At 34.4% G+C, this 21,277-nt stretch overlaps 1 non-coding gene across 1 annotated transcript; it reads left to right on the top strand.

The window, feature by feature from the left end:
* Positions 1-18,538: 18,538 nt before the first annotated feature.
* LOC119535656 lies at positions 18,539-18,641 on the top strand. Its single transcript, XR_005217268.1, has one exon. It is a non-coding gene; the product is annotated as a U6 spliceosomal RNA (small nuclear RNA).
* Positions 18,642-21,277: the final 2,636 nt, after the last annotated feature.

The raw sequence follows: 21,277 nt of genomic DNA, 5'->3' as shown, positions 1-21,277 counted from the left end.
AAATGTTTCACGAAAGAGAAAAGGGCAAAGTGTTCTTGCTCTTAGATCTCTTGAGAAGACAAGTAAGGTAGAGAAAAGTGTTTGTAAATTCAGTAATAAGTAGATCAAATGTTGAACTTTGCAAGAGTGGTTTCAATGGAGTGGTGAGAGCAGATTCAACTAGCCCATTAAGGACAGAGTAGGAGGCTTGGAAGTGGTGACAGAGTACAAACTTCTTACATAAAATCTGACTGTATATTGGAAGAGAAATAGGGAGCTATCTGGAGGAAATGTGGGATCAATGGACTTTAACATGTTTAAGTATTGAAAGGAAGGAATCAATAGAGAAGGGTAGTTTGGATACAAGAAAAGTAGAGGACAGCCTATTGAGAAAACTCCATAAGTGGGGAAAGATATGAATGAGAGCAATGGTAGAGAGAATAGCACTAAATAGAAAGAGAAGTAAATTTTTCAAGGAAATGAATGAATAGGGTGGGAAGGATGCAGGTTATTTATCTGATGGTTTCTACTTTCTCCATGAAACAAGGGTTGTTATATTGACAATGAAGGGGAAGGGGAGTAGGTAAATGTTTAGTAAAGTGCAGATGATTTGGTGGAACTGCTACAAAGAACTGGAAAGAAAGGTGACCTGGGGAACTTAAAAGGATAGTAACAGAGCATTTGAGAGCCTAGTTGAGTTTGGAAACCAAAAATGTATAGTTTTACCCATCTACCATGGAAACTAAGTAGTGTTGAATACATTTAGCAACAAGCAGGTTTTTTCACTCAGTGGAGTGAGTGGTGAGAGCACATATGATGGTTAGGAGCACAGGTTTTGGAATCTGACTTACGGGCTTCAAAGTCTAGTTCTAACCCGACCGGATGTGTGACCTTAATCAAGAATTTTACCCTTATTTTGCTTTGGTTTGTAAACAATACCTACCTTATGGAGCTTCTGTGAGGATTAAATCAGAAAGGACATGCTAAAAGATTAGAACAGTGTTGGGCATGTGCCAAGGGCTCAGAGATGTTACCTATTAATATTAGTATTAAATTTAGTGTTAGTCTTAGTATGATTCTGGTATCAATATTAATATCATCTCTTTGGCAAGAGAATAGTTGAAGGGATAGGACACAAAATCCAAATTTGTAAGGAAAAAAAGTTACTACAAAAAGAGGCTGATGCTTTTGAAGCAAAGGAAAAGGTTTGATGGACATGGATTTCAACTCTTAGGTTCAAGATTAGGTTAAACTTGAATACTATGTGAATAACTGAATTGATGGAATGACAGGTAGTTGTAGTCAGAAAACTAGATGTTGAAATTGATTATATCAAAAGTGAAGGTTTTCCATGTGTTGGCAAGATATAAGGTGTGGTCCTGGGAGTGGAGAGCTGAAGGAAGAAAAGGGTAAGGATATTGGGAGCAAAAAAGTATTAGATGGAATATCTACCCAGACTGCAGTCACCAAGAAGGTTAGTGGGATATGTATGCATGGGACCAAAGAAAGAGAGAATGCAACATATTGTTTCTAGGAAAGCAAATGTAGTGCTTTTAAAAAAAGTATTTACAATATCAATGTTAAAATGTATTATGATTTTAATGATTATTAAAATGATATACTTGAATAAAAATATTTTACTACAGAAGTGCTTTATAACTATTTCATTGACTTTAAATTTAATTAATCTCTTCTTCTACTCAACCTGTTAAAAATGCTTTTAAATCTTTAAGAGTCAAATCTCTAGCCTTGCCTAATAATTCATTGCAATGTTTCACTTTTAAGATTAGGAAATTCTGTTTTATACTTTCATTTATTCAACAAGTATTAATTGAATGCTTATTATATGACAGCACTTTTCCAGATACTAGGATACAGTATCAGAAAACAAACTGGACAAATCTCTATCTTCTTGGAACTTATGATCCCCCAGGGGATATAGATGCAAATCATAAATATAATAAATGACTATATTACCTCTGAGAAGGTGATAAGTGCGATGAAAAAGGAAGACACAGACCAGTGTAAGAAGAATCCAGATGATGGGATGGGTGGGTGGGTATTCTTTTAAAATAGGATGGTACATGTAGGCATCCTTCAAAAACGCCATTTGAGCGGATAACTTGAAAGAGATATTGCAACAATCTGAAGAAGACTAAATTAACTAGATGGTCCTGCACATTATTAAAGGGGAAAAAAATCTGTTAGTATGTTTCAATGTCAAATTCTGTTTGAGAAATAAAATCTAAATACATAATTTTCTTCATTTTCTTTTTGGCTTATTTATTATTTCTTTATCACTTTTACTTTGAATAATCTTGATACAACAAGTACATGAAAATAAAGAATGCTAATTAAACATCTCTTTGTCCTGCTTAGCTAGAAATAGCTTAGTTTTCATTTGCTATTCTAGTGAAGTCCAAAAGAAAATGATCTTTGAACTTGGAAGCTAAAGAGCACTATCACTCTTTTGATAAATTAAATTTAAATAAACCTATGTTATCCTGAAGATGAATTTTAGATAAATGAAAATTCAGACTCTTTGCTGCTGAGAGAATTGCTAGTTTTATAACATTTTCAGTACTGCATCTTAAAATATTAGATCTGGAATATGTAGTACAAATCAAACATTTTTGTTCCTTGTTTAGTTTTGCTTTGGTTTTCTGTTTTGGTTTTTCCTCATTCACATATGTTTACCAGATACTTTTTAGAAATTGGAAGTCACCAAGATACACACTGAAAGGATTCTGGAATTTCCAACAAGTAGGAAAGGAAGAAGGCAGCTTTAAAAATTAAAATTTTGATAAGAAACATACATTCTTATTAGCTTAAATAATGTTGTCATAAAATATTAATTGCACACTTGCTGGATCTGACTCTAGTTTTAGCTAATTTAGAAAAGTCATTAGAAACACATCCAGATACATTTGATGTCTTCCCAATAGTATTATTTTATCTCCCTTTTCTTTTTATTTATAGCTCTTCTTCCTTTTGTTCCAGTCCCTTGTGAGTTCAAATTATATACGCATGAGTAGCCTTTTTTCCTGCAAAAATATGATCACCCAATCCCTAATGCTCTTTATCTTGCTTTCTCTTCATTTCCATTTCAGACATCTTTCCTTTAATTAGTTAATAAATAACATGCACAAGGGTAAAAAAACACACTGGACAACTGAATGTACAATAAAAAGGTAAGTATCATTGCACAAATCTAATTTCTATCCAACACGCAAGCACAACTGTCATTTTTTAACACTTTAATATTGAACAGTCTAAAAGACATATGTGATTATATCATTTTTTAAAAATGAGAGCATACCATTGCCTTTCCACTTTAATTTTTCCTAAAGATATCACTTATTCATTTGTGAAAGGACATTCATTTTAACATTGCTTGTAATATGGAAACAACATAATGTTCAGCCATAAAGTCTTATTTAAAGAAATTATGATACAGTAATACGATGGAAAAATATGTAAGTATTAAATTAAAGCAGATGTATATGTGCTAGACCTCAAAGGCATCTGTGATATATTAAGTATAATCCATTTGCCACTGGTTTTTCCAAGGTTTATTATTGTTTGAGTTTTGTTTTTACTTAGAAAAGAGGTAGGAGAACACATTTTTTTCCCAAAGAACTAGCATTTGTCCTGATACCATGTATTGATAATTACTGGAAGTGCTAACTTTATTTTGTACTAAGTTCTCATATGAAATTGAATCTACTTCATACTACTGTATTCTGTTCTATTTTTCTGTCTTACCTTGAAAAACATGGGAAAAGATTTTAAGCACTGTAACTTTTCCAAATGAAATTTAAAATCAATTTGTCAAATTCTTATAAAAATGCCATTTTTGATTGGGATCACCTTTAATTTATAAATTAATTTGGAAATCAAATTTGACATTCACAGTGAGTTTTTCATTGCAAGATCAAGCAATGCATTCCTATTTAGTCAAGGCTTCTTTTATAAAAGTTCATAAGTAAGTTAAAATGTTCTTTATTTAGATTCTTTATATTCCTTCTTAAATTTATTACCAATATTTCATCTTTTAATGTATTATTTGAAATGAGATCTCTTTTTATATATTGTACTGCACTGTTTGTGTTGTGTATATGAACACTATTGATTGTTATAAGAATTTTGTAACCAGGAATTTAGTGAAATCTCTTATTTTTTCATATAATTTTTCATTTAAAATGAATTCTCCTAACTTTTCCAGATAAATATTATAACAACTGCAAGTAATAATAATTTTCCACTTCTTGTCAAAAGTTACACTTTGGCCTTCTCTAATTTAATTTTATTGATTAGAATTTATACAAAATAAAATAGAGATGATAGGGAATGGCATTTCTTATTTTAGATTCTAGGAAAATCTAAACTAGTGCTTCATGAGTGAGGGTGATCCTGGATCTTGGTTTAAAATAATCTATTTCTATTTGACTGTCTTTTTTTAAAATGAGAAATGGATATAAATTTTATCGACTGCCTTTTCAGCATCTCTGTAGATAAGCATAGCCTTCTCCTACTGACTTATTAAGTGGTAAATTATAGATTTATCAGTATTGAACTGCCATTACTTTTCTGATATAAACTCTACTTGGACATACTACTCCATTGCTTTATTGTGAATATGTGTTTTATGTTCTAAAATTTTATTTGATATTCTGCAATGATATTTGTAAGTGAGGCTGCTCTTTAATTTTCTTTTTTGTATTATGTTTGTCAAATTTTTATACCAATGTTATGCTGGCTATATATAAAAAAGGAAGTATTGTTTTTCTTCAATCTCTGTGTTTTGAAATATGTTTAAAACATTGGAGATAGCTGTTAAAAATGTTTGATAAAATTTATCTAAGAAGTCTCATGGGTTTGCAGACTTTTAAGGGAAGTATGACAATTTTATTTTTTACCATCTATGTTAATTTGTTAAAATTTTGAATCTCTCTTCTGTTAAATTTCCGTAATTTATAACATTCTATGAATTTGTTTCTTCCAGGTGTTTTTAAAAATTGATTTTCCTAGAGTTGAGCCAATTTGCCTGTTTAACTTGTTAAATATATTTTGTAACTATAGGCAGACTTTGCACGGTACCATGTTATTGGAAACTCATATGTATGGGAACTATGCAAAGCAAGGATATGGTGCCAATATACACATATTTAAGTTAACACAGTGCTGTACAAAGTGAAGACCTACTTCAATAGAGATATTTTCTCCATTATTGTCTTTTACTTTCACACTTGTGCTTTTTCCTTTTCTTTATAAGGTTGCTTCCTCCCTAAAGAATGAGCTCTTAGGTTATTTATTAACACAATCATTCTCATATTTTATTACTAATATATTTCTATTTTTGTCTTTTACATGTTTTTCTTCTGTAAATCTTTTTGCTATTTTATTAATTTTAATATATCAATTTTGCTTCATCCTTTCTTTAGTAATGCAAGTATTTAAGGCCAGAAGAATATTCCCATGTATAACAAATATCACATTGACTTTGATAAGCAGGGTTTTACTGTTATTATTTATTAGATAGTCTCAGATTCAGTGTGCATTCCTCTTTGATCCAAGAGCTTTTTATTCCTCCATATCTGGTCATTCGCCCTTCTTCATTTTTCAAACTCACACACATCTAGAGGTCCTTAAGAAGCACATCTACAAAATCCTTTAAAAAAAAAATAATTCAACCTAATCCAGAACTCAGAAGTGTGGAATGTTATTACCCAAAAAATCTCAGTTCAAAGTGAGATATTGTTGGTTGGTCTTACCAGAATGCACCAATTACTTTCAGAGAACTAGCATTGCTCTGTGACCTCTGGAAGCTTATGGCTCTTGATTGGGTTCAAATTAAAAGAGTGGCAAGTATTTTGATAGTTAAAGGTTGTGGATGTCTTCTACATTCATTAAAGATTATGTTTTATTCTTCCAGTTTCACGTTTTGCAGTGTTCCATTGTCATTACGGAGAAGAGCAAGATATAAATGTCATTATTCTACCATCTTCAAAAAACACTTATTTTGATAGTTTCATATTATTAGGTATGATTGAAATTAAAGGGAACACCTTTTTTATTTATAGATAAAATATTACTTTCAAAATATCTAAATAAAACACTTTTTACTCTTTTCTGAACAATCCTTAAGGAAAAAAAATGTGTTGCCATATCCATTCAAAAGCACAATTATATTTTTTAAAACAGTACATTTTGGGCAGAAATAGTAAAAATGATGGCAGCATAAAACAGACAGAACAAACAGATAGCAAAACAAAACTTCTCCAGACAAGCTATCCCCATGAATAACAAAATTTAGTGGATGGGGAAAATCCCACTTCCAGCCAGGATATCTGGCACCAGACTACCCCTCCCACTATAAACAACTAAAAACTGGACAAAGTATAGAAAACAGTTGTTTTAAAACATTGGGAAACAGCACAGGACTGACTGTGAATTCTGAGATAAGAGAAATACAGAAGGTCAAGCTTATGATTGCCCTAGGAATCTATGTGGAGACCCCAGGACATAGGGAGCATGAACCCAAACAGAGCACAGTTATCTCACTGAGTTAAGAAGACAGAGATTGAAATTCAGGAAGGCAGCAAGAGGTAGAATTCATGAGACAAGACACTAGAACTACAAAGAAAGAGCTCTATAAACATGCACAGCAGCTCCCTTGAGTCTCTGCTGAATTCTACGTTATAGACGTGTAGGGTGAAATCTCACAAGGCAGGGCAAAGAAGTACTATAAACTAAACAATCCCCAGAGATCACACAGGAACACGAGACATTTGAGTTCCAATTACTCAGGGAAGAGGACTTCATTGACACCAAGGGCATTTCATAGAGATTCTAGAAAAACATGTTTTAATAGTAGTGCTACACCAGCTTAGAGAAAATGCTACTCTAGGCACACCTTAAGAAGGGCAAAAATAAAGCCAAAAAAGTAAATAAATAAACTTATAAACAAGTAACCTAAATTTCACCAAAATAAACTCCAAAGTGATTTAAAAGAAGAAAACAAAATCCAGACATTTAACAATGTAGCATCCACAATGTCTGCATATATTCAAAAATTGGTAGACATGCAAAATGGCAGAAGAATGTGATTTACAGTCAGAGGAATAATCAGTCATATGAAACAGGAACAGAAATAACAGAGATGATGGAATTTGCAGACAAGGATTTTAAAATATGCTCAAGAATTTAAAAGAAAAAATGAACAACATGGGAAGAAAAATAAAATACAAAAATAAACACATGGAAAATTTAGAAATGAAAAAAAAATCAGAAAAAAAAAACAGCACATTGACTTACCAGTAGATCAGACACTGAAGAAGAAAAGTTCAGTGAACCTTAAGACAGCACAATAGAAACTATCCAAATTAAATTCCAGAGATAAAAGGAAGCCTGACAAAAAATAGAGCCTCACTGACCTGTGGGAAAATACAAAGCAATACAACACATTTATACTTTGGAGTCCCAGAAAAGAGGCAATGAGAAATAAAGGCTCATTTTTTTCTAAACTTGGTAACAATTATAGACTCATATATCAAAGATCAATGAATTCCAAATAGGATAAACACAAATAAAATGGAATCAAGACATATCATAATCAAATTGCTGAAATCCAGCAATAAAGAAAAATGCTAAAAAATGTTTAAAAGGGGGAAAATACACTAAATACAGGAGAACAAAAAGTGACTACAGTCTGCACATGAGAATCAATGAAAGCCAAAAACTGGATAGCATCCAAAAGCTGAGAAATAAGTTTATAGATAAACAAGTTGTGACATAGCTATACAATGGGAAATTACTCTGTAACAAAATGGTACAATTTGGCATGATATCATTTATATGAAATGCTAGAATAGAAAAACAAATTATAATAGAAAACAGATCACTAGTAGACTAAGGCCAAATGTATAAGACATGAAGAGTTAGGATGGAAGTTTTGGGGTAGATGGAAATTTTCTCTATTTTGACTCATAAATCTACACTCTTAAAATGGGTGCATTTTACTGATTGTAAAATATCCCTCAATACAGCTGATTTTTAAAATATAGCAAGTAGAGATCAACTACTACCATCAATAATACCTTCAAGTTATCAGCATCTGTGCAGGGGAAGTAAGAGAGAACCAACAGAGAATCTGACAGACCTGAGAAACAGAGAACTCCAACTAGCCAACAAGTATTTGCTGTGAATAGTAGCAACCTTACCTGAAATCAGATGCTGAAAATGGAAGGGGATTTGTCCATTCTTAATAGGAGTGAGTAGAAGAGACACATGGTAAAATGTTCTGAATGAGCTAGAGTAATCGAAACTCTACGAATCTCAAAACTGAGCTGTTGGAGCTACCTTGAAAGAGAGGGTCCCACAATGAAGAGTAATCAAAAGTAGGAGTGGTAGTGTTAGTATTGATCGTATGTTATGTGTGTAATGTGAGATTTTCAAACAGAGTAATTATGGCTTATTCTATTTCTGTCATCCTTGTGCTCTTAAGAACTAGGGTTCTTCATGTGGAAGAAAGAAGATACAGATATAATATAGAAGAGTTTAAGTAATAACCTAATAGTTTTGAATTTGAATTGAAAATATCAGAATGATGCATATATTAATTTTACCTCTAAATATATAATAGCCTAGTTCTCTCTCTAAGACATTCTAGAAGCTATAAAGAACTCAGGAACCAATTTGAAGAGATTACCACTGGTCAAAGACAGGGTGATTTGAGTTTTAATAAAAATAAGAATTGTAAAGGATTTAATATTAAACATGTTTAAATCCATGAATTCATAATGATATATAATTTTTTAAAAAAAACTAATTGGTTGCCTTCTGAGGGTGATAGCAAAGAGCCCAATTCATTATCTTGAAAATGAGGTATTGTGGATTAAGTAATTGTCCCCCCTAAAATTCATGTCCACCTGAAACCTCAGACTGTGACATTATTTGGAAACAGGGTCCTTGCAGATATAGTTAAGATTAGGTCACACTATCCTTACTTCACATCACATGCAAAGTTAACTCTAAATGGACCAAGGACCTAAACATATGAGCTAGAACCATAAACATGGTAGAAAAAAACATACGGAAAACATTCCTAACCTCAGATTTGACAGTGGTTTCCTAGATATGACACCAAAAGCATGAGCAACAAAAGAAAAAAAAAACATAAAATGGATTTCATAAAAATTAAAAACTTTTGTATATCAAAGGATATTACTAAGAAAGTGAAAAGACAACCTACAGAACAGAAGAAAGCAACTGTAAGCCATATATCCAATAAGGTTTCAATATACAGAATATACAAAGAACTGCTACAACTCAATAACAAAAAGACAAATAAGCTAATTCAAAAATAGGTAAAGCTCTCTCTCTAAGCCACCTTGGCAGGTGGACTCACTGCCATCCCCTACATGGGACATGACTCCCAGGGGTGTAAATCTCCCGGGCTATGTGGGACATGACTGCAGGGGATAAGCCTAGACCCAACATCATAGGATCGAGAAAGCCTTCTTGCACCAAAAGAGGGAAGAGAAATGAAACAAAATAAAGTTTCAGTAGCCGGGAGATTTCAAATAGAGTTGAGAGGTCATTCTGGAAGTTATTCTTATGCATTATATAGATATTCCTTTTTAGTCTTCAGTGTATTAGAATAGCTAGAAGGAAATACCTGAAACTGTTGAATGGGAATCCAGTAGCCTTGATACTTGAAGATGATTGTATAACTATACAGGTTATATGGTGTGACCATGTGTGCTAGTTTGAATATATTATATCCCACCAAAAGCCATATTCTTTAATGCAGATGTATTGGTGTTGATTAGGTTGGAATCCTTTGACTGAGTGTTTCCATGGAGATGTGAGTCAATCAACTGTGGGCGAACTATTTGATTAAATTATTTCCATGGATATATGGATCCCACCCATTGAAGGTGGGTCTTTATTAAATCACTGGAGTCCTACAAAAGAGCTCAAAAACAGAAGGAGCTCGGTGCTGCAGCTTAGAGAGACATTTTGGAGATGGCCGTTAACAGCAGACTTTTGCTAACACTTAGGAGACGTTAGCCCAGAGTTTGCCCCAGAGAAGCTCAGAGAGGACAAAATGCCCCAAAAACAATATTTTGAAGAATGCACAGGAGCTGAGAGAGGAGCTGGAATACAACCCAGGATCAGCACACGCAAGCCATGTGCCTTCCCAGCTAACAGAGGTTTTCCAGATGCCATTGGCCTTCCTTCGGTGAAGGTATACTTGTGTTGATTTGGACACTTTTACGGTGTTAGGACTATAATTTTGTAACCATATAAACCCCCTTTATGAAAGCCAATCCATTTCTGGTATTTTGCTTAATGGCAGCATTAGCAAACCAGAACACCATGTGATTGTGAAAACCTCATGGCTGGCTCACAGTCCCTTTATCCAGTGTATGGACAGATGAGTAGAAAAATTGGGACAAAAAGTAAGTGAATAATAGGAGGGGATGAGGAATATGGGAAGTTTTGGGTGCTCTGTTTCCTTTTATTTTTATTCTCCTATTTTTTTTTGGAGCAATGAATGTGTTCAAGGGCTGATTTTGGTGATGAATACACAACTATATGACGATACTGTGAACAATTGATTATACACTATGGATGACTGTAAAGTATGTGAATATATCTCAATAAAATTGCAGGAGGAAAAATGGGCAAAGGACTTGAATAGATATTTCTCTAAAGAAGGTATACAAATGGCCAATAAGCACATGAAAAGATGCTCAACATCATTAACCATTAGGGAAACGCAAATCAAAACCACCATTAGATACTACCTCACACCCACTAAGATGGCTTTCATTAAAATAAAAATCAGAAAATAACAAGTGCTGGTGAGGATGTGGAGAAATTTGAACTCTTGTACATTGCTGGTGGAATTATAAAAAGATGCAATAACTGTGGAAATTGGTTTGTGATTACTATGAAAAGTTGAACACAGAATTACCATATGACCCAGCAGTCCCACAAGTAGATATATACCCAAAAGAACTGAAAGCAGGACTTGAACAGATATTTGCACACCAATGTTCATAGCAGCATTTTCACTATAGCCAAAAGGTTGAAGCAATCCAACAGATAAATGGATAAACAAAATGTGGTATATACATACAATGGAATATTATTCCACTGTAAAAAGAAATGAAGTTCTGATACATGCACAACATAAAGATATCATATTGAGTGATCCAACTGACACAAAAAGACAAATATTGTATGACCTCATTTACATGAAACATCTAGAAAAAGCAAATTCATAGAAACAGAAAGTAGATAACAGCTTACCAGGGGAGAGGGCATGGGGAGGACAGGAAATGGGGAGTTATTGCTTAAAGGATGCAGAGTTTCTGTTTGACATTATGAAAAAGTTTGGGTAAAGGACTTCAGTGATGGTACTACAATATCATGAATGCAATTAATACTGGTGAATTGTACACTTGAAAATAGTTAAAACAGGAAATTTTGAGTTGTATATATGTTACTACAATAAAAAGTTAAAAAAAAAAAAAAAAGGATGAGGTCAGACAGTATTGGGGGGGGGAAGCTAAATCCAATTGATAGTATCCTTATAAGAACAGAAGAGGATTCAGAGAAAGGACAGAATGGAGTGATGCAGCTACTGGCCAAGGAATGCTGAGGATTGTCAGAGCCAGCAGAGGCAAAGGGGGGTCCCTAAGAGCCCTCAGAAGGGTGCATGGTCCTGCTGACACTTTGATTTCAGATTTCTAGCCTCCAGAACTGTGAGAGAATAAATTTCTGTTGTTTTGAGTCAGGCTGTGGTCATTTGTTACAGCAGTCATTGGAAACCAATACAAGGCAAACAAAAGGAAAAGATCAAACATTTATTCTGCCTTCCCTATATAAAATGGTACCACTGGGTAACCAAACAATAGATGAGAGGCAGCATCTCTGTACCAAACCATCTCAGCTAAAAAAAGATGTAGGTAAAATGATAAAATGAGAATAGCACCATTTTGTCCTACCTGATTAATTAATGGATCCAGACACTGAGAAATGATGACAGTTAACTCAAAAAAGAGTGGAAATTGGACCTCATGCTTCCTGAAGAAAGAACACAGCACCCAGATAGAGACTTTGCAAAAGAATTAAAGCTGTGTCTCATCAAACTTCTTAATCCACCTGCCAATTTGCAAGAAAAACAGAGGACAGATGAACATGTTGAATTGCACCAAGTACCCTAACAACAAAATTGGAAACTACAAGTAATTTGGTCCAAATGTTTCAACAGATAAATTGCACAGAAAATAAAAGGATGGAGGGAGAATCTGCAGATTTTAAAGGGACAAAGACATATCAAATTAAAAATTGGCCAAGAATATGGCCCAAGGATCCATCAACTGATGAGTGGAAGGGTGAGCTGTAGGGTAAACATACAATGGAATATTCTGTGGCTGCAGGAAGGAGTGATGCCACGATTCATGCAATGATGTGCATGAACCTTGAGGGAATTATGTTGAGAGAAATAAGCCAGAAACAAAAGGACAAATATTGTATGGTCTCACTAATAGGAACTAACTATAATGGGCAAACTATGAGAGTTAAATTAGAGGGCATAGGTTATCCGGAGATAGAAAGAGGGCAGAGATAGGGGAATCAATGCTTAAGGAGAACAGAATGTTTAAGGTTGATTGTAAATGTTTGGAACTGGATAGTACAACGCTGTGTGGTGGTAGCACAATACCATAGGTGTATTAACAAAGCTGAGTGTGAGTATAATTGAAAGAGGAAGGCTAGGGTCGTGATATCACCAGAAGGAAAGGTGGAGGATAAAAACTGGGACTGTATAACTTAGTGAAACCTAGAGTGGACAATGATAGTGGTTAATTGTACAAACGTAAGAAAAGTTCTTACATAAACTAGAACAAACATACATCACTATTACAAGGTGCTAATAATAGGGTGGTATATGGGAAAAATACAATTAATGCAAACTAAGGTCTATAATTAACAGTAACATTGTAATATTCTTTCATTAATTGTAACAAAGGCACCATACCAAAGCTAAATGTCAATAATAGGGGGATATAAGGGGTTTGGGGTTTTTCTTTGGAAAAAATGAGAATGTTTTCATATTGACAGTGCTGGTAACTGCATACCTATGTTATTATACCAAAGCTACTGATTGTACACTTAGAATGGATGATATGATGTATGAACAAAACTATTTAAAAAAAAAAAAGAATTGGGGAAGATAAGTATAAGATGTTTTGGGTTTTCTTTCTTATTTTTATTTCTTTTTCTGAAATAGTGAAAATGTTCTACAATTGATCATGATGATGAATGTACAACTATGTGACAATACTGTGAGCCATTGACTATAAACTTTGGATGGACTGTATGGTGTGTGAATATATCTCAATAAAGTTGCATTTAAAAAAAAAATTGGCCAAGAATAAAAGTAGATTCTAGGAATGCACATCTGGGTGAAAAAACCATAAAGAAATGCAAGGAAGCCTTTACCATAAAATTCAGTATGATGGTTACTCTTTAGAAATGTTGGGGACTGTGAGTGGGGTGAGAAACAAGGAGAGCTACGTGATGGCTGGTCATATTCCCTTTCTTGAGCTGTGTTGTAATTGTGATAGTAATTTTCTGTATCTGTGTTTCATTTTACATTGAAAAGATAAAAACCTAGGCATATATATATATATATATATGCCTAATTTCATAAATTTATATAATCACTGAATTATTAAAAGTACATTAGTGATAACCTAGTCCTATCTGTCCCCTAATGCTGGAATATATTCTACAGTTACTACTCCAAATGTGGGCTAAGGACCACCAGTCTTGATGTTCTCTGGAAGTTTGTTAGAAATGCAGATCTCAGACCCCACCCCAGACCTACTGAACCAGAAACTGAGTTTTAACAGGATCCTCAAGAGACCCATCTTCATAATAAAATTTGAGAAGCAATGTTCTATGGCATCCTCAACAGATTACGTGAATACTTTTAGCTACATTAAATTTAGTATTCCTCTGATTATCTTTTCTAAGTCTTTTAATTATTAAGTCTTCCTTTCTTTAAATGAAATACTCTGTCTTCCTACAATTTCCTTAATCCTCTAGAAAAGTAAGATAAATCTAGCCTTGGTAAGCTACTATATTTGAAATTAGTCTTTTATTCGGCAAACTGTGAATCCCAACTTCCTTATTATTCCATATATGGCCTGATACCCAGACTTCTTCACAACCTCATTACATATCTATATATGTACACAATCCTTCCTAAATTATGGCTGTCAGAATTGTGTATCATGTTTTGGAATTTATCTGACCAGTGTGCAATGTTATGTAGGAAGAAGTCAAATATTAGTGAGCATATTATTATATACTAAGAACTAAAATTTATCATCTTCATTTTGGAAGAGAAAATAATAAGAAATCTAAGATGACAAAACTTGTAAATGACAAAGTCAGATTTATTTATTGATCATTATTGCACACTACACACACTCTACATCTCTTATTCAATGGTTTTTTGTTTTTGTTATTTATTTATTTTTTTTTGGCTTGGCCTTGGTCAATGACAAGCTTGAGGATAATTAGAATTCCAGAAAATTCTCCTTATGAACTTTTGCCAAGATTGGATTCTCCCTTCTTGACATTTATGATTGATTCTCATTGTTGAAATGTAAAATTCTACCATCATTCATGCTAAATCTCATCTTGTGTATACAAGCTTTCTTCCTAATCAAGATAGTTAAGCATCCATCAATGATGTTGTCAATGGGAATTCTTTCTGAAATTTTATGTTGGGAGTTCTGAATGTAAACTTAGGACAATATGTAGAACCCAAGTCTTATTAGTGATGAATATAAAAGCATACAAAATATATTATATTTTGCATTATAGTAAATATACTCTGGGCTTTTATTGAATACCTAGTTCTTTAGTTTATATATGTTTCTAAGGAATAAATTATTTTATGTGTTAACAGCTTTTATCTAAAATTCAACAGAGGGGAATGAGGAGTTGATGGCAGGAGTAGCAAAGGAAACTAGCAGTTAAGTCCCATTAACTGTGTCCAGCACTGTAGAACAAAGATTAATTAAATGTAATCCTTGTGTTAAAGAGCTCACAGCCTAGCAGTCAGAGAAACAGATGAATAAATACACAGTAATTTGTGGGTAAAAGAGTATTTATTATTCAGTGTCCAAAATGTAATTGGAGTACAAAGTGGGTAGCTCATTTGAGCCTGGGGGCTCAAAGTCATGACAAGTATTAATCAGCAAGGGGAGTACCGTTTTTCCTTAAAACTATCAACTATTTAGGAATGGAAGTGGAATTTGGCTACCAACACACAGGAGAGGGGAAAGAATGCAGGGAGAATTCAGTTCGAATCCACAGACTACCATTTACTAGCTTTTGGATTTGGAGCATGAGTTTCTGTCTCCAATCAGCAAAATACAGATAATATTGCTCAATTTGCTGGGGTGTGGGAAATTAAACTTAATGTGACCAGTATGGTATTTGACACATGGTAGATGCTTAAGACAATGGCAGATACTGCTACTAACAATGATGATAAACAAATAAACAGGCAAAGAAAAGGGGGGAAGAAAAGAGGGAATTGACCTGGGTCAGGTAATGATTTTGAAACTGACTCTGTAAAAGTCTTAGAGACCAGCTTCTCTTTCAAGAATGAACTATGTTAAGTGGAATAACTTAAATACACTACTTCGCAATAATAAAGACACAGCACTTGTTCTTAAACAGCAATTCCAACTCACTAGAGACCTTTGGGAAAGTGAGAAGAGGTCAGAACACAGCTAGGATGAGCTGCAATTAGGGTCTCTCAGGTGGACAGTAGAACTTTAGGGAGGTCACAGAAGACATCAGTTGTTTCAATTCAAACCCATCTGTGACCAATAATTGCTCCTCTTCAAATAAGCATTTTGCTGTAGGCCTTTTACACAATGAAAATTAGATTATTAAAAATGTAGGCTACTCAAACAACAAGAATAGGCAGTATTTTAAATCAGCTCAATTAAATAAAAGCCAAACATTTTTGTCACCCAAAGGTTTGGTCTAGAAATATTGCTGTAATTTTCTGTGTTGTTGGACCAGTGTGTTAATAAACTCGCAGCTTGACATGCTGATAGTATCTCCTGTAAGTGTGATTTAAAATGTTTATAAAAGAGGATCGTAAAGAAGAGTTCTTACTCTGTTTTTGCTTAGCTCAAACATTAATGAAACAATTGCAATCCAAGCTAAAGAGATCAGAAACTAATTGCCCAGCAGTTGCCAGCCTTCTGGAGGATGCTGCAAGTACTGCAAAATTTAAGAATTTTCTGAAATCAGAAGCAGTTGTTAAGGTTGACTTCAAATTATGTTAATGAGCCAAATAAAAGAAAAGTCATCTCTCACCCTCATTAATTCCTACAGTCATCAATTTAAACCTGCGTACCCCTCTGCTACTTGCTTAAAATTTTTTTTCATTGTATTCTGGTGCTTTCATTTCTATGGATTAGATTACTAGAAGGAGAAATTCTCGGTCAAAGGATATGTGTATATTTATACCCAGAATACGTAAAGATCTTCTAAAAATTGATGAGGGAGGGACACCAAGACAGAGTAGCCACCAATAACCAAATGAAAGAATTTTCAAGGAGGTTTGCATTATCAGCTGTGTCAACCAAAAAGTCCAGGGCAAGTCTGACTCCTTCCTAATTCTTTCTATTGAGACACATTTAAGATTTATTTCTTTGTCCTTCAAGTTCTGTAATTTTACTAGGATATGCCAAGGCATATGCGTTTCCTGATTAAATAATCCTAAAACCTGGATAATGCTTTTCAAAATTCAGTCTCAGGTTTTCATCAGTCCAGTGAAATTTTCTCCTATTGTTAGTACAATAGGTGCCCATTGTCCATTGGTTTCTTTTTCTCTTTTGCTGCTCTTCACCTATCAGGGTTTTAGGATCTGTCCCCCATGCTACTTATCCTTTTCCACTTGCTTCCGATCTCCTTATCTTTGACCTCTGCTTCAAGATATTTCTTCCCTTTGATTTTCCAGGATGCTAATTCAGGTATCCATGGTGATCTTCTTTCCTTTCAATTAATATACTGAATTACATTTAGTCAAAAAAAATTCTAATTTTACACTCCAAAAAGGCTTTTTGTGCTACATTTAAACCTCCTTGCATGCTCTAGTGTTTATAGTTATCCTTATCAAATTGTCTTGGTTCTCCTCCAATAGCTCTGTTTCTTCTGCCTGATCTTCCTCTCTCTGGGTCAAAACTTCTTAGGGGACCTGTTATTTTCCTTTCTTGGCTCCTTGGCCTGTGTGTATCCTGATGGGGACTGTCTCACAGGTGTTAGAAGACCAAGCACTGCCACAGTCTGATGTAAAATCCAACTGGGGGGGGGCATCCTCCAGGTATCATTCAGGAATGAAGCTGACAACATCTGCCATCTTCAACAGCTGAAGTACAAGGTTATTCGAGGAGTCAGCATCCAGTTAGCAGATGTGAGGTAAGATCAAGGCTCTTGTGTGAGACGTTTTCAAGGGACAGTCCTTCCAAAGGGGACAAAAAGTCTTCTCTGAATATGACCAACTTGAATTAAACTGGAAAATACGGAAGCCCTTTTGAAATCCTATTGTTCATAAAGCCTTAAAAATAAAACTTTACAAAAACTGACAAGAAACTTCATGCCAAAGATTTTAGATATCAATTATTTGAGTACAATAGTTCCAAATAACCAAAACATCCCTGGATAACCTTGATAGTTTGGGGAGATGGGCTTCTGTGGCTGAGTAGGTTTATTTAAGCCCAGAGCATCGGTTCTTTATCTCCTTGACTCAGTGGTGAGAGTCTATTTGCTTAAATTTTTTACAACAGTTCTCTTCACAAATAAATCAGACAAGACCTGCTAAAATGTGAAAGATAAATAGAATTCAAAGCTCACAGCATAAAAAAAGCTACATAATTAACTCAATTTTCAGGAAAGGGATAACCATCAAGAGATTAGTCAATTTAAGGCCAGATTAAAAATTAACCTTAAAGCCTCTTCTATAAGTGGTGTTTGGAGAACTGGATATACATATCCAAAAGAATGAAGGAGGACTCCCATCTCACACCTAATACAAAAATAAACTCAGTATGGATCAAAGACCTAAACATAAGAGCTAAGAACATAAAACTTTTAGAAGAAAAGGTAGGGAAACATCTTAAAGAACTTGTGATAGGAGGTGGTTTCCTAGACCTTACATCCAAAGCACGAGCTATGAAAGAAGAAATAGATAAATGGGATCTCCTCAAAATTGAACACTTTTGTGCATCAAAGGACTTTTGTCAGAGAAGTAAAAAGGCAGCCTAAACAATGGGAGACAATATTGGGAAACCACAAATCAGATAAGGGTTTAGTATCCAGAATATATAGAGAACCTACAACTCAGCAACAAAAGACAAACAATCCAATTAAAAGACTGGCAAAGACATAGGCAGACACTTTTCCAAAGAGGAAACATAAATGACTCAAAAACATATGAAAAGAGCATTCGCTTTGGCAGCACATATACTAAAATTGGAACGATACACAGAAGATTAGCATGGTCCCTGTGCAAGGATGACACGCAAATTTGTGAAGTGTTCCATATTAAAAAATACATATATATATATGAAAAGATCCTCAACTTCACTGGCTATTAGGGAAATGCAAATCAAAATCACAATGAGAAAACCTCTCATACCTACTAGAATGGCCATTATCAAAAAAACAGAAAACAAGTGCTGGGGAGGATGTGGAGAAAGAGGCACACTTCTTCACTGTTGGTGGGAATATAGAATAGTACAACCATTCTGGAAGGCAGTGTCATGGTTCCTCAGGAAGCTAAGTATAGAACTACCATATGATCCTGCAATCCCATTACTAGATATATATTTGGATGAACTGAAAGCAGGGACACAAATGGACATTCACACACCAATGATTAAAGCAGCATTATTCATGATTGCCAAGAGATGGAAACAGCCCAAATGCGCATCGAAAGACAAGTGGATAGACAAGTTGTGGTATATACCTATGATGGAATATTACACAGCAGTAAGACAGAATAAAGTCATGAAGTGTGCAACAATGTGGATGAACCTTGAGGACATTACGTTGAGAGAAATTAGCCAGAAATAAAAGAACAAATACTGTATGGTCTTACTAATATGAACTAACACTAATGAGAAAATTTTGAGAGTTAAAGTTGAGAACACAGGTTGTCAGGAGATAGAAAGAGTGTAGAGATCGGGCATTTGATTCTGAAGGAGTTACAGAATGTTCAACAGGAATTGATTGCATAGATCCAGAAATGGATAGCACAATACTGTGTGATGGCAGCACAATATTGTAAGCACATTAATATAAGTGTGAATACGGGTGAAGGCTCGGAGCATGTATGACATGAGAAGAAAAGATAGGTGATAAAAACTAGGACTGTATAATTCAGCAAAACCTAGAGTGGTGAATGATGGTGATTAAATGTACAAATATAAGAATGCTTTTACATGAGGGAGAACAAATGAATGTCAGTATTGCAAGGTGTTGAAAATGGGATGGTATGGGGAAAAAATACAACCAATGCAAACTAGAGTCTATAGTTAACAGTCACATTGTAATATGCTTCCATTAATTGTAACAAAGGCATTACACCAAAACTAAATGTCAGTCAGAAGAGGATATAAGGCAAGGGTATAGGATTCTTGGTGCCGTTGTTGTCCAGCCTTTTTATTGTATTTTATTTTATTTTTATTTTTATTTTTTCTTTTCTTTTTTTTTTTTAGTTTTCATTTATTTTTTCTCCTTTTCCTCTTTCTTTGTGGAAGAAATGGAAATGTCCTCATATAGACTATGGAGGTAAATGCATAACTATGTGATTACACCAGGAACCACTGATTGTTTAATTAGAATGGATTTTATGGTATGTGAATAAAACTTGAAAAAATAAACCAAGGGATACAAGTGTTGGAGAAAATGTGGAGAGAGGGATGTACCTATTCACATAGGGAAGAAGAATGGTACAGCCCATCTGGAGGACAGTGTGGTGGTTCCACAGGAAGCTAAGTATGGGGTTGCCATGTGGTCCTGCAACCCAATTATTGGGTATAAACTTGGAAGAACTGAGAGTACATACATGAATAGACGTTTGCACATCAGTGTTTATGGCGGCAGTATTCACAATCTGTACTGGATGGAGGTGAACTAAAGGTACATCAAATGATGAATGGAATGATAAAACTGTGGTGTATGCATACAATGAAATACTGAGTGGCTAAAAGAAGCAATGGAGTTGTGAAGCATGCAACTAAGCAAATGGACTTTGAGGACAGTATGTAGAGTGAAATAAGCCAGAAACAAAAAGCAAATATTATATTTCAATGCAATCCCAATCAAAATTCCAACAACCTACTTTGCAGACTTGGAAAAGCTAGTTATCAAATTTATTTGGAAAGGGAAGATGCCTTGAATTGCTGAAGACACTCTAAAAAGGAAAACAAGTGGGAGGACTTACACTCCTTGACTTGGAAGCTTATTATAAAGCCACAGTTGTCAAAACAGCATGGTACTGGCACAAAGATAGACATATTGATCAATGGAATCGAATTGAGAATTCAGAGATAGACCCCCAGGTCTAAGGCTGACTGATCTTTGATAAGGCCCCCAAAGTCACTGAACTGGGTCATAATGGTCTTTTCAACAAATGGGGCTGGGAGAGTTGGATATCCATATCCAAAAGAATGAAACAGGACCCCTACCTCACACCCTACACAAAAATTAACTCAAAATGGACCAAAGATCTCAATATAAAAGAAAGTACCATAAAACTCCTAGAAGATAATGTAGGTAAACATCTTCAAGACCTTGTATTAGGCGGCCACCTCCTAGACTTTACACCCAAAGCACAAGCAACAAAAGAAAAAAGAGATAAATGGGAACTCCTCAAGCTTAGAAGTTTCTGTACCTCAAAGAAATTTCTCAAAAAGGTAAAGAGGCAGCCAACTCAATGGGAAAAAATTTTTGGAAACTATGTATCTGACAAAAGACTGATATCTTGCATATATAAAGAAGAAATCCTGCAACTCAATGACGGTAGTACAGACAGCCCAATTATAAAATGGGCAAAATATATGAAAAGATAGTTCCCTGAAGAGGAAATACAAATAGCCAAGAAACACATGAAAAAATGTTCAGCTTCACTAGCTATTAGAGAGATGTAAATTAAGACCACAATGAGATACCATCTCACACC

Source organism: Choloepus didactylus, chromosome 5 (genome assembly GCF_015220235.1).
Source record: "Choloepus didactylus isolate mChoDid1 chromosome 5, mChoDid1.pri, whole genome shotgun sequence".
Taxonomy (NCBI): Eukaryota; Metazoa; Chordata; class Mammalia; order Pilosa; family Megalonychidae; genus Choloepus; species Choloepus didactylus.
The sequence above is the reverse complement of the archived record's forward strand: the minus strand, read 5'-3'. Positions and strand labels throughout refer to the sequence as shown.